The sequence below is a fragment of the Fukomys damarensis genome, unplaced genomic scaffold (genome assembly GCF_012274545.1).
Source record: "Fukomys damarensis isolate Sample0158 unplaced genomic scaffold, DMR_v1.0_HiC HiC_scaffold_34, whole genome shotgun sequence".
In the NCBI taxonomy this organism is placed as follows: domain Eukaryota; kingdom Metazoa; phylum Chordata; class Mammalia; order Rodentia; family Bathyergidae; genus Fukomys; species Fukomys damarensis.
In genome coordinates, this window is record NW_022900946.1 from 901,291 (window position 1) to 915,773 (window position 14,483).

The 14,483-nt window shown below is 49.4% G+C and overlaps 1 long non-coding RNA gene across 2 annotated transcripts in view; it reads right to left on the minus strand.

The window, feature by feature from the left end:
- Positions 1–4,848, minus strand: part of LOC104857480 — a 5,948-nt gene extending 1,100 nt beyond the window's left edge. Inside the window, exons 1-3 of one of the 2 annotated variants that reach the window (XR_778864.2) lie at positions 4,768–4,848; positions 4,246–4,315; positions 166–1,244 (exon numbers count right to left, since the gene is read on the minus strand). This is a non-coding gene — a long non-coding RNA (uncharacterized LOC104857480). Of the gene's footprint in view, positions 1–165; positions 1,245–4,245; positions 4,316–4,767 lie in introns of those variants that run through there. The other variant, XR_002025125.2, reaches the window with a different exon arrangement.
- Positions 4,849–14,483: the final 9,635 nt, after the last annotated feature.

Sequence of the window (14,483 nt, forward strand, 5' to 3'; positions counted from 1 at the left end):
TTTGAGACAGGCTCTCACTATGTAGTTGAGACTGACCTGGAACTCACTATGTAGCCCAGGCTGGTCTCGAATTCACAGCGATCCTCCTGCCTCAGCCTCCTGAGGACTGGGATTACAGGTATGCGCCACCACATATGGCAATTTATTTTTATTTTTAATTCCCTCCTCTCTCTCTCCTGGTGTTGGTCATCAAACTGATGGCTTCGCACAGGCTAGATAAATGCTCTACAGCTGAGCTTTACCCCCTCTTTATTGTTTAACCTATTTTTTTAATGAGCGAAGGATTTGAATAGGCACTTCTTTAAATGACCAAGAAGCACCATCATTAGTCATTAAAGAAATGCAAATCAAAACCACAATGAGATACTACTCCACACCTGCGAAGATGGCTAGACTTTTTACACAGGAAAGAAAGTAAGGGCCAGTGAGGATGAAGAGAAGAAAATGAGTAGGTATTTGAAATGTGCAGATGCTACAGAGAAGTTTTCAGTTCTTCACAAAAGCTCAACATAAGGATACCACACGACCCCATGATTCCTCTCCTAGGTACTTAGCCCAAAGAATTCAGTGTATGTGTCCATACGTAAACTTGTGCACAAATGCTTACAGATGCCTCATCCATACTAGCCCAAACCAGAAATAGCCCACCGGCGCAGCAGCCAGTGACTGGATAACAGAAGTGATATATCTGTGCAATGTAATATTCACCCTAAAATATAATGTGTGTGCTCCAGTCTGGGCAAACCTTGAAAAGGGACTAAGTGAAAGAAACCAGGCATAAGTCACATACTGCATAATTTCATTTAAATAAAATACCCAGAATAGGTCAGTCTGTAGAGACAGAAAATAGCTCAGTGGTTGCTGGGTGGTGGGAGAGGAGATGGTTAGCGAGGGCTACAGGATCTCTTTTCTGCATGGGGGGAGATGAGGCACAGTCTCTCTGTGTAGTTCAGGCTAGTCACAAACCTGTGGCGATCCTGCTTTGGCCTCCCAAGTGCTGGGCATGTGCCATGATGCCCAGCTAGGATTTCTTTTTGAAGTGATAAAATGTTCTGGGATTAGATAGTAGTGATGATTATACAATTTCATGAATATATTTAAAGCTACTCAAGTGTATATTCTGAAATGAAGTTTTATGGTAGGAAATCTGGACCGGGAAAGACAGACCCACTCAGAAGGGATGGAGGAAAGCTCCCCTGACCAGCCGGCCCAGTGGAGCTGGGTACTTCGCAAAGACGTGGGCCCTGAAATAAAAAAGTGCTGGAATTACAGGTTTGCACTACCATGCCCCACCCAAATTCTAAATAGCAGTTATTTTTGCACAATGGGGAAAATGACACTCCTTTTCCCTCCTCCCACCCAATGTCATCTTTTCTTTGTCATCTTTTTTTTTTTTTTTCCTGGTACTGGAGTTTGAACCAGGGTCTTTTACACTAAACTACCATCCTCAAGCCAGCCTAGGCTGCGTAGCAAGACCCTGTCTCCTAAAAAAAAATAAAGAAAGAAATAAAGAAATCTAGGGGGATGGCCAGGGATTTAGCTCAGTGGTACTGTGCCTGCCTCACAAGCCCAAGGTCTTGAGTTCTATCCCTGGTACCAAAAAAAAGAAAAGAAAAGAAAAGAAATCTGGGGAGGTGGAGGTAGCCATGCTCCATAGCTCATGCCCCCTGCACACCCATGGAGATGGCATTGTGTGGGTGCGGCCAAGGCCAAGCGCCTGTCAGTCTGCAGTTATAGTACGAGCTCCCTGGCCAGTGGAGTCATGGGAGGGGCGGGTAATGAGTGCCTCTCCGTCGCTCACAGCAGAACCTGGCGGCGGCTGGCTGGGCACCCGGTCCTGTGGCCCCGAGTGCTGGGCCTACCCTGGGTGTTGCTGCTTCCGGCCCCTGGTGCCTGGGTGACTGCAGTGCCGTCTCGGAGACCCCAGAGCATCTCTGTTCTTCCGTGTCCTGATGAGCAGTACCTGGCTTCCTTCGGGACACACTAACCCGCTTTACAAACATCCTTTGGCTTTTCTGGAATATGCATTTTCTTCTTCTTCTTCTTTTTTTTTTTCAAGTATCACAATGTTTATTGATAGATTCAAGTATATACAATCAGGGCATGAACATGATTTGATAAATTAAGTAGACTTAATTTCAACACTGTAATAAGAGGGACCAATTCAAATTCTCACCATTTGTTTCAACCCCACAAAAACCACTTCGAGGGCATTAAAGAGCTCTCAAATCCTGATTAGTTTGTGCAAGGAAACCATATTAAAAAGACTTGTGCGCTTGCCCGGGCTCAAGGATATTAAAATCTAGCACATAAAGTCCTTTACTAGAGGTAGAAATACAGGCAATTTACTATGATGGCAACAACCGTCAATTACAGTTAAGAATTTTTCTGTAACAACCAAATGGTTAATCAAATATTGCAACAACTCAAGTATTACTGAGCAAAGTGCATTTCTACAGTATTCAGTGTTGCTATTGCATTTTCGTTTTTAATATGGCCAGGCTGAAAATTTTCTGAATCTTTTAAGCTGTTTCCCCTTTTCTGGGGTATGAAACTCAGCTTTGTTTGTCCTGGGGATTGAACCCAAGGACTTCGAGCTGAGTTCTAAACCCCTTTTGAGACAAGGGTCTCACCAAGTCGCCCGGACAGGGCTTGAATTCATAATGCTCTGCCTCAGACTCCCGAGTGTGGGGTTACAGGTGTGGGCCGAGGTGCCCGGACAGCTTTAGCTGTCTGTTAGAGTAGCAACCCACATCTCATTTCTGCCTTAGTCTGTTCCTGCTGCTAACGAGGTGTCCTAGACTGGGCAGTTCATGTGTAGTAAAAACTCATTTGTAATGGTTTTGGAGGATGGGAAATCCAAGATCAAACAAAGCTCCACATTACTTGGTGTCTGGCAAGGGCTCCCCTCTGCTTCCAGGGCAGCCCCAGATCACTGCACAAGGTGGACAAGTGCAGGGATGGACTCTGCCCCAAGCCCTTTCCAAAGGCACTGATTTCAGCTACCAGGGCAGAGCCCCACAGCCCGATTGCCTTCCAGGGACCTCATCTTTTTTTCAGTTGTCTTTTTATCTTCCTGTGGGGCTGGGACTTGAACTTTGGGCCTCGTGTAGGCTCCACCACCGAGCTGCACCCTCAACCCAGGCCTCGCCTCTTCCTACGTCACCTGGGATTTAAATTCCAGTATTATAGTTGGGAGGGTGCATACATTTGAACCGCAGCAAATATTCCTTTTTTCCTGTTTGAGAAACATAAGGCTGAGGAAGGCACAAGGCTCAAGTAGCCCTGAGGATTGTGAGCAGTCGGGGTTCATGTGGGGGAAGGATTTCCCCTAAAAAGTTGAGCCACAAGATCTGGGGCTGGGAAAGTCCTGAGTGCTCCCCGCCCACCCCCAAGTTCTTCCTGTCTCTTGCCACTATTTGTCTTCTTAACTCTGACAGTCACTTCTCAGTCCTCTGATCTACTTCTCAATCCTGTCCCTTTGGTTTGAACTTCTAACAGTTCTCATCAGAACTGTTGCTACCGTGGCTCTTTCTTAGCTTGTCTCCTCCTTCACAGGTCCTGCTGAATTAACCTCGAGAAACCGGAGCACGTCTCTCTCATATTCCTTTTGCACAAACAGGATCAAGTCCAAGGCCCTCAGTGTGGCCTCCAGGTCATTCCAGCTCCTCCACAGTCTGTATGCGAGCTGTGCCCGACAGGACAGTGGCCTGGCCCCGCTGCTGGCCACACAGACACCTCCTTCTGCGGGTGTTTTGGCCTCGTCGGTGTTTTCTGTGTGACGCCATCGTGGAAGCAGCAAATTGCTGCACAGGATCTTCCCGCTGGGGTGACTGCAGGGCCGGCCGGCCAAAGATCAGTGAGTGCCCAGGGCAGCAGCTGCCATGCACAGACCACACACGGCAGACGGCAGCTGTCTTCAGGGTGACTTGGGGAAGTACCGAGCGGATCATGTGCATGGACTTGGTCATATGACCGCACGGGAGGGTGACAACCGAGACCCTTGACTGGAATCTCAGGGGCACAAAATCTATGCATCTAACTTTCCGCCAGCAGCCCCAAGGCCTCCATCTTGTGTGAGGTAAAATGATGGTAATAGTTCCTTGCTTTTCTGCAGGCCCATCTGAAAGCGCTGAGAGGGAATTTCATTGGCTCCACTCTAGGCAGCACACAGGACCTGAGGCTCAGCCTCTTCTAGTCTCCACCACTGTTCATTCCCGGATCTAAGCCACTGTCAGGTCTCACCTGGGTTTTGTGAGTCTCCTAAGTGGTCTCTCTGCTTCCAAGCTTGGTCCTGTTACAGTTGGTGCTGCACCTAGCAGACAGAGGGTTTCTTCAGAAATGGAAATCTGTGGGGCTGGTGATGTAGCTCAGGGGCAGCACAGGCCAAGCCTACACGAGGCCCTGCCTGCCCCCCAATACCACCAAATCTTTTTCAGTGTCTATAGCTCTAGCTGTATAATACAGATATATCCAATCTCGTCCCTTCCTCGCTCAAATCCCTCTGGGGGCTCCCACTTCACCCAGAACCCAAGCCTAAGTTCTCCCCTGCGGCCCTCATTCCGTCTCCCCTGGGCATTCCTTCCCAGTCACAGGCCGCCCTGGCTCTCTGCCCCTCCCGCACACCCCTCTCTTGCTTGGCGTGCTCTTTCCTGAGGAGAGAGGGTGCAACACTTCTTTCCCTTATTTCCTTTAGGTCTTTGCTTAAACGCTACAGACGGACTCCTTAGCACCAGCAGCCTCCTGAATGCCATCGAATTTACTTACTCATCTGGCTTTTCTCCATCCTCCCAATGAGAATGTAAACTCCACAGGGGAAATAATACCCTGTGCTCCTGGTGTTCACCGCGGTATCCTCAGGACCTAAAATAGGAGCATGGTAGCTGCCCAGTAAATATGTACTGAGAGCGAATGGTGCTGGGCTTGCCCCAGGCAGAGCTAAGAGGCATCCTCAGGAAGCGACAGCAGGCAGCCTTTTGTGCCTGGCTTCACCGACCTCACGTGGTGCTTGAAATCCACCTTTGTGTGTACAGTCCTCTCTCATTTCTGAGTGTCACAACTGCTTTACCCTACCAACCAAGGGACATCTGGGTTATCTCCAGTGTTTAGTGCCTATAAGTAGAACTACTATAAATATTTGGGTACAGGTTGTATGCGTGTGATGTGTGGAAACATGTTTGTTTGTGTTTGTGCTGGGATCAACTTAGGGTTTCACATATGCTAGGCAAGTGACCACTGAACTGTATGCCCAACCCTAGTTTTTACTTCTTTGATTTATGGTTCTGGGGATTGAACCCAAGGCCTCACCAATGCTAAGCAAGCACTCTAGCCCTGCGTTACATCCCCACCCCGTTCACATATTTTTATTGTTTGTTTATTTGTTTTTCCTGTTACTGGGGATCAAACTCTGGACCTTGAGCTTACCAGGCAGGTGCAGCACCCCTGAGCAACATCACCGGCCCTCCTTTTCACAAATTTTATTTTGTGATATGTTTCTGCTAAGTTGCACACACTGGCCTTGAATTCACAATCCTGCTTTAGCTTCTAGAGTAGCTGGTATTATCGGCATGCACCACCATGTCAGGCTCTGTTTTTACTTCTGTTTCATAAATATCTAACAGTAGGGATGGCTAGATCATGTGGAAATGTATGCTTAACTTTTTCTTTGTACCGGGGATTGAACTCAAGACCTCATGCTTGCCTGGTAGGCGCTGTGTCGCTGAGCTACATCCCTAGCCTTCAAAATAACACTTATTTAGTTAATTAGTTAAGATGTGGTACTGGGGATTGAACCCAGGGCCTTCATCCTGAGCTACATCCACAGCCTTTAATTCTTTTTTTTTTTTGAGAGAGTCACTAAGTCACTAAATTACTCATGCTGGGCTCTCATTTATTACTCTCCTGACTGGAATTATAAGCCTGTGCCATCAGATCTGACAAATTCTTAGGTACTCAATTGTTTTTCACATCTGTTCAGACCTGCAGTGAGACTTCAATTTTGAAGAACTAGAGAGAGAGAGACAGCAAGCCCACTAAGCTACCTCCTGAATGCTTACTTATTTCCCAAGCTCTGCTCAAACATCTTCCCTGGGTCTCGCCCCAGGTGTCTGTCTTTCATGTCCCCTCGGCCCCTCATTCCTAACTGTTTATCATTCTGTGTTCCCGTGTGTATCTGTCTAGACTGTCAGTGCTCAAGCTAGAAGCCCGGAGGGCTGTGTGCTAGAAGACAGACTGCCAAGGCTCTGACTCAGGAGGTCTTGGGTGAAGTCAAGGGATTTCTCTTTCCAACCAGTCCCCAGCTGCTACTGCTGGTCCTGTGCTAGGAACCCCTGACCCTGAAGACAAGTGAGGTAGACTGGCTTTCAGTCCTAACCTGGCTCTTTGGGAGCCTGAGGCAGAAGGATCATATGAGCCTGGTTTAGGGACAGCCTGGATGACTTAGTGAGACTCTGTCTCAATAAACAACAAGTAAACTATGTTAGCCACTTTCCCATTGCTGGGACAAAATACCTGATACACACAACTAAAAGCAGGAGAGGTTAATTTTGGCTCCTGGTCTTCAGAGACTCAGTCCAAGGTCATCTGGCTCCAAGGCAAGAAGGCCATGGTGGAAGGGCCAGGGGCATCTGCTCACTGCAGGGCAGCCTGGCAGCAGAGAGAAGGAGCCAGAGCGGGAGATGCAGCACCCATGTCCTTCTGGGTCACAGGTCACGGCCCCAGTAACGGCCTCATCCAACCAGGCCCCATCCAACAACCACACTGAGCCCCTCAGTGGATAAATCCACTGACTTACACAGCGCCCCTGACCCAGTCTCTTTCCAAAAGTCCCTGCCTCCAAACACAAAACATGAGAGTTTTGGGGGAACAGTCTTCATCTAAACCATAATACAAACCACAAACCAAAACCCTGACCCTGACACCTGACAGCGAGGTAACAACGGGCAGATCCAATACATTTCTGGGCCTCACTCTGAAAAATGGGATGAGTATCCATCACAAACTGCAGGTCAAAGAATTAAATGGCATCATGAAATACAAGGGGTGACCAAAAAATATGGGGATGGCCGGGGATTTAGCTCAGTGGCACTGTGCCCCTGCCTTGCAAGTACAAGGCCTGAGTTTGCTGCCCAATCCCCCCCACCAAAAAAAAAAGAAAAGAAAAAAGAGGTGGGTGTTTAAGTTCTTAAAACTATTGCAATAGGGCATGGTGACACAGGCCTGTAATCCAGCACTTGGGAGGCTGAGACAGGAGGATCGCCATGAGTTCGAAGCCAGCCTCAACTACATAGTGAGAGTCTGTCTCAAGGAAAGAAAGAAAGGAAGGAAGAGTGAGCTCCATTACAATAAAAGACAAATTGCCATTAATCCCCCTCAAAATACTCTCCTTTACTTCAGGCACGCTTATCCCTCCATTCTTGCCTGAAGCACTCCTGGAAGTTCTCTTCTGTGAGTGTCCTCATGAGACGTGATTAAAAAAAAACGAAAAAAACCAAAAAAACAGTGAATACTGCTGCCAAGCGCCATCCAACAGAAGAGCTGGCCTATAAAACATTCGTGAGCCCTCATCCACCTTGTTCACAGGATCTGGCACTGCAGGACTTCCGGCTCTTCCCCAAAGTCAAAATGACCATGAAAGGGAAATTTTTAAATCAATTTAGGATGCTGAGTCACCCATAATAGCACAGAGAGAGAGAGAGAGAGAGAGAGAGAGAGAGAGAGAGAGAGAGACGGCACCACGGTGGACACTGCTGAGGGCTGGATGTCGGCCTGGCTGCTCTCCTCTTCTGCAAAGAGGGTCAGAATGCCCACCCTCACTTGTTCACAGAGTAAGCGCATCATTTCCAGCTCCTCTGTCCCCCTGTGGACGCAGAATAGGTCCGTCTTCACTCTTACTCCAAGCCCTTCAGCAGCTCCCTGTTTTCTAGTTCTCTCCGTCTGTTCTGTGTTGCTATAACAGAATACCACAGATTGAGTAAATTGCAACCAACCGAGGTTCACTCCGTTCCTGGTTCTGGAGGCTGAAGTCCAAGACAGAGGCGCTGCATGGGGTGAGGGTTTACTGCTGTGCTATCTATCAAAGGCAGAAAGCATCACATAGACAGCCAGGAAGCGCAGGGCTGGGAGGGTGGGGCCAAGCACACCCCACACCAGGCAGCTGAGTGACTCAGGCACTCCTGGGTGTCAGCATCGTTCAGGCAGGAGCAGAGCCCTCAGCCCTCGCCACAGTTTGAGTTCCACCTCTAACTAACACTGCTTGGGGGCAACTACGCCTAACGTGAGTGTTGGAAGGGACCTCCAAACCAGAGCACCAGGCTTTATTTTTTTCTCCTTTTCTCTTTCTTCTCTGTGTGTACATATCCACGCTAGAGCCTGATCCCAGGGCTTCGTGCATGTTAGGCAAGTGCTCTGCCACTGAGCTACACCCCTCACCTGTAGTCTTCATTTCTTCCTTATTGTCTAACTTCCCACTGGAAAGTAAGACAATTTTTTTTTTTTAGTACTGCAGATTGAACCCAGGGCCTTTGCACTGAGCTTTATCCCCAGCCCTTTTTATTTTGAGACAGGGTCTTACCAAGTTACCCAGGCTGGGCTTGACTTGTGGCCCTCCTGCCTCAGCCTCCTAGAATTCAGGGAGAACATTGTCTTTTTTTACACCAAAGCTGCAGCACTTGGCTTTACTCATCAATATTTGTTCAATGAATGCCTGCCTAGAGATAATCTCAACTCTAGAAACAGGCCTGGGAGCCCTCTGCAATCCCTTTATGAACTTAATGCCCACTGCTTTCTCTGCTTCCAGTGCATGACTCTGCAAAACCAGTGGGAATGTCCTCTGCACATACGCACGCTTTCCTGTCCTGCTCCACTTTCCCGCGTGTAGCTCTCTCCTCTGGAAGTTCCCTTTCTCCCACTTGTGCTGGTTAATACCCTACCCGCTCTTCAAGGTTCTGCCTAAACGAGGCCTCCTTCATGAGCCTTCCTGCCCTCTCCCCTGCCCTCAGTCTTCGAGCCATCAGCAACACTTGGCACTTTCAAAACTTCCCGACATGGGCCCATGTCCTGAGCTGGGCATAGTGATGCATGTGTGTGATCCCAGCATTCCTTGATACTGAGGATTTCGAGTTAAAGCCCAGCCTGAACAATTTAGCAATTTGGTGAAATTAAAATAAAAAATAAAAACGGGCTGAAGATGTAGCTCAGTGTGAAGGCCCTGGGTTCAATCACTCGTACTACAAACAAGAAACCAAACCAGCAAACAAAGAGACAAAGTCCATTTAACCAGACTGATTTCCTTGAGGTGATGGACCTGTGTGACTCCTGTGTCCCCTACCAGTTCCTCATCGGAAGGCCTGGCAGAGAGCAAGTGCTCAGGGAAAAGTATCTGCTTCCTCCTTGCTTTAATGCCAGAGCTTTACTCCCTGCTTTACTCAGCAGAGCTCCAAGTGGCCTTTACATAGCAGTAGCTGCAGTTTGTCCTAGACCTGAGTGTTGGCCTCATTTAGCCCTCAGCCAATGAGCTGGACTGGCCTAAAGGGCTCTGCCCAATAAGAGTGCTGGGTAGCAGGTAAGCCGATCAGAGGTTCCTTTCAGAACTTGGCACTGCAGACTGAGCAGTTCACAGTGACTAGAAACCTGGGTGTGGTGGCACACACCTGTGATTCCAGCACGTGGGAGGCTGAGTCAGGAAGATTGCTATGAGTTCAGGGCCAGCCCGGGTTTCATAGTTTTGGGGGAGCCTGAACTACAGAATGAGACTCTGTCTCAACAACAACAAAAAAAGTGGATAGAAAAGTAGCGGTTGTGAGAGCTATAACAAGGAGGTCGACGAACAGGAAGAGCAATACCTTGTAGAGCTGCCTGCATTCCTAGGAGCCTCTCTACTCTCGCGTGCTCTCATGCTGAACATTTCTCTTATGGCTCTTAAACATCATGTAAGTAAAAGCAGGGAGATTTTGGCCGTGTTTGGGGACCAGTGCTCTTCTGACACGTAGATGGCATCAAAGCTGGGGCTACAAAAGCAAGTTGCCCCCCAACAACACCAGTTTCTCAGGCCTGGGACCTGCAGACTAGGGACAAATCGGGGCTGTCTCTGCCTAGATGCATACAGATTTGCTAGTACAGATGCTGCTGTTTACCATCAGCTGCAATCTCCTGGCCCAGGCTTCCTGCCTACCACTTCCTCCTGGGTGGGGTGATAGGGCTTTGGTCAGGATCGATCTGACAGAGATGTGTCAGTACTCTTTCCCCAGCTTCCCTCTTGCCAAGCAATTAGAAGGAGGTCATGCTTCAGGGAGAGGAAGTCACTCAGGCCAGAGGGCCCCTGAGTAGGTGGGGCTTGGGGGCCACCACTGTTCTGAGTCCCTTGTGAGCTCATGGTGGAGGGTACAGGCATGGGAAAGTTCTAGAAACTCAGCTTGTGTGGAGAGCCATTCTATATAATTTTGGGGGAAAATCGTTTCAAAATTAAATTATGATTAGGACTGTCTAAGGCCCAATGTCTTCTTGCCCTATGGCACGCAGAAGCATAACTCCGGTACCTCTGGTCACAGGTTGATCCCATGATGCTGTGCCACACAAGGGCAAAAGTGCATCAGCTGAAGACATCCGGGTTCTCTGAGAACTTGGGGAGGACAGATCCCCCATCAGCCGGCTAGCTCGCCCACGTCCTGTTGTAAGAATTCTCTCCTTATTGCCCTTGTCACCAGAAGACAATCACGGACCTACGATCTTCACCAACACAGACCACTGCCATCCTCTGGGTCACCCAGTGCCCCCTCCGACTACCGTGTGCACTGGACAAACAGTGGCTACCTCAGAGTGTCTTTTCTTTGCCCGCTCTGAGGCACTGACCTCCCCACCCTCCATGTACTTTGAAATCACCCAAGTCTCTGTTGTCTTTTTCTTTTAGCCCTCGCCATCCCTCTTTCTGGGCAGTCAGGGATTGGTCAGCCTCTGATAACCCTGGATCTCCTGAGGGAGGCTGTGCTGAGAGCCCCTCAGGCGGCCATTTGGGGGGAGGTTGAGACAGGGTCTCGCTGTGTAGTTGAGACTGATCTGGAACTCACTATGTAGCCCAGGCTGGTCTCGAACTCACAGCGATCCTCCTGCCTCAGCCTCCCGAGTGCTGGGATTACAGGCATGCGCCACCACTCCAGGCTAGGCGGCCATTTTTTAAGGATGGCCTTCCTGGCGTGGTGTCACATTTTCATGGAGTCTGTGGACCCCTCTGGTCCCTGGGTGACTTCATCTGGGGGTTTAATTCCCACCTTCTGTCCTGTAGTTAATTTGTGTCAATGTGGCCAAAGAAGCACATAGTCCAGGGCCAGCGACCTGGGAGCCAGTGGCTTGCAGGCTTTTGCTGTGAGGCCACTAAGTCTCCTCTCTGGTCCAGCCAGGCCCCGAGGGACTCGCTGGTCTGGCCTCAGCGAGGGTGGCAGTCCTTGTGCTCCCCTGTTGCCACCTTCTTGCCCCAGCTGGGAGCACACATCTCCCATGCCTGCACGCCGCTGTGCTCCTGGGGCGTCTGCAGAGATGTTCCCTGCCCTCCACGCTGGCTATGTGAGCTGACCCACATGTCACACCTCAGCTGCTGCTGTAAGCCAAGACCTTGGCACAGCCACCTCCTGGCTATGAGCCCTGAGCCCTGGAAGTGCTGGCCTGAGGGTGTGCGTGTGTGTGTGTGTGTGTGCGCACGCGCGCGCGCGCGCGCCCATGTGCATGGTCGGGGGCAGAGTTGGGGAGAAGCTCTCTCCTGCTTTGATGAACCATCATAGTAAAGTGTCCCAAAGTTACTGCCTGGGCTCCCACAGGTACAGATTAGGGAAGCAGTTCTTGCAGGTTTTTTTTTTTTTTTACTTTTCTCTTTCTCTCTCTCCCCTCTCCCCAGAGCTTCATGGAAATTCAGGGACTGAGGCAGACTGAGTCAGACACACATGCGTGGATAGCAGCTGCCATGTCAGGAAGGAGTGCGCTCCCTTCTGACAACCAAGACTTGGCTCTCGGCTCAAGTTCTTTCTGTTTTTTTAGAAAAGGCCTTGCTATGTAGCCCAGGCTGGCCTTGAACTCACTGTGATCCTCCCGCCTCAGCCTCCTGAGCGCTAGGACTACAGGTGTGTGCCACCACACCCCGACAGTTCGCTATATTAGTTCCTACCGCATGTCCAGCCAGGCCCCTCTTGAACACCCAACCGGATGCTCCTGCGTCCCAAGCCAGGCCACGTGTCATCTCCCACAGCTCTGCCCTGGGAAATGCTTCCTCATTCACGTGCAAGTTTGCTTCCTTGTGACTTTAGGCCCTCAAGCTGGTTCTGCCATGCAAAGATGCAGACGGGGCTCGTGTCACCCCTTTGCCGCCTCACTTCCAAGCCCTCGAGTCCTCTGTTGTTACCCACAGGGAGTTTTGTGTCTTCTGGTTACTCCAAGAGGAACACCTGTTTCAACTTCCTCCTAAAATCTGTTGTCTCAAAATAAACACAACAGGGCTGTGCAAGGAAATCTTTTAATAAAGAAAGAAAGATGAGTGCTGAGGGTGCGGCTCGGCAGCACAGCACTTGCCCAGTGTGTGCAAAGCCCTGGGTTCCAATCTCCAACCACCAAAAAGCCAAATCCAGGCTCAGAGTTGGGGATTTAGCTCAGCGGCACTGCTCCTGCCTCAAAAGCTCAAGGTCCTGAGTCCGATCCCTGGTACCAAAAAACAAACAAAAAATCCAGGCTCAATGCACATGCCTGTCATCCACCTACTTAGGAAGCTGAGACAGTAGGATTGCTACCAGTTCCAGGTCAGCCTGAACTACAAAGTGAGACCCTGCCTCGAAAAAAAACAAAAGAAAAACCAAAACAAAGCAAAACTAATTAAAAGAAACGGAAGGCCAGGCTTGGGCCCCATGTCTATAATCCCAGCAATCAGAAGGCTGAAGCAGGAGTATTGCTGTGAGTTTGGGGCCAGCCTGGGCCACTTATTGAGTTCAAGACAAGCCAGAATTACAGAGCAAGTGACTGTCTCAAAAGCATAATATTGTACATAGGAAAAAAACAAGTTACAAAGTAGCAGGTGTTAGATCTCACTTGTCTGTAGGCCGGAAGTCTTTCACAGCGTCTCACTCCCACAACTCAGCCTTTTTTCTTTTTTTTTTTTTCTTTCTTTCTTTCTTTCTTTTTCAGTACCAGGAGCCAGACTCAGGACCTGTGCTTACCAAGCAGGCTCAGTTCCGCTGAGCTACATCCCTGACCTACTTAGCCTTTTAAACATTCTTAGGGTATATATTAAAACAAGTTTTGGGGAAAATATTTACTGAACTCTACATAGTTATTACTCCCAGATTCTAGTTATCTTTAGAGTACATATGATACGGTTTTTAGGAACTTCCATACACTAATAATGTATATACACTTTATATTTATATGCAGCTTTTTTTTTGTACTAGAGTCTGAACCCAGCTCCTTCACACTGACCTACATCCCTGGTGCCTCTTTTTTTGAGACAGGGTTTTGCTGTCACTAAGTTGTCCAGGCTGGGCTCAAATTTGCAATCCCCTTACCTCACCTTCCCGGACTGCTGGGATTTCAGGTATGTGCCTTATACCAGGCTGTAAATTTTAAAATAACAACCACATATTAATTTTGTAATCAGAAAATCATAATAGAAATTTGTAATGTTTTGGTGAGCTCTGAATATCAAGGTGTTGCTCTCTTCCCTGAGTCACATTCTGTTTATTCATTCAACAAACACTCTAAGGCTTTCTCTGCACCAGACTCCAGGCCCCGCCCTGTGCTCACCGAGCCCACTGCAGCTTGGTTCTAGTTGTAAGGAGCTCACCGCTATCAGTGTGAGCCTAGCAATGTAAATGCTAGGACAGAGGACAGCCCAGTTATGAGACCCCAAAGGAGGGACTTCCTGGCATCCTGACGGTGAAATAGAGTTTGTTGGGTAGAGGAAGCTCACAGCAACTGGCTTTGGGGTGGCTGAGGGCAGCCTGTGCCCAGGCCTAGCAGCAAGGAGAGCCGAGTTTTCCTGTGCCCACCTCCTCAGACTGCTTCAGAACTACCAGCCCTCACTGGTCCTCACTGCTGTCACTCAGAAGCTCCAGTGCTTTGCAAACACAGATCCAAATATGTCACCCCTCCTTAAAAGCCTCCTTTCTCTTAGGACGAAAGTCCAAAAATCCTTCCTACATTCGACCCATCAGATGCTGCACCCAATCCTTCAGGAACCCTGTGGCCTCCCTCCGGAGTCTTCCCAGACCTGCCCTACTGACTCTGTTTTCCCTGTCCCCAGCAGGGCAGGTCATGGCGCCTGATCCCCACACCCCCGGTTTGCTTTGGCTGGGCCCTAGCGCCCGCAATATCGCCATCGTCTCCCCGGAGGCACCCTCTACTCTGTCCTTGTTCTCCATCCGCCATCGCCCACGCGCCGACACGGGGCTCTGAGGGACTCTTACAGGAGCCGCCCCGGTGACAGCTGAGGAGGGAGGGCGCGGGCCTGGCCT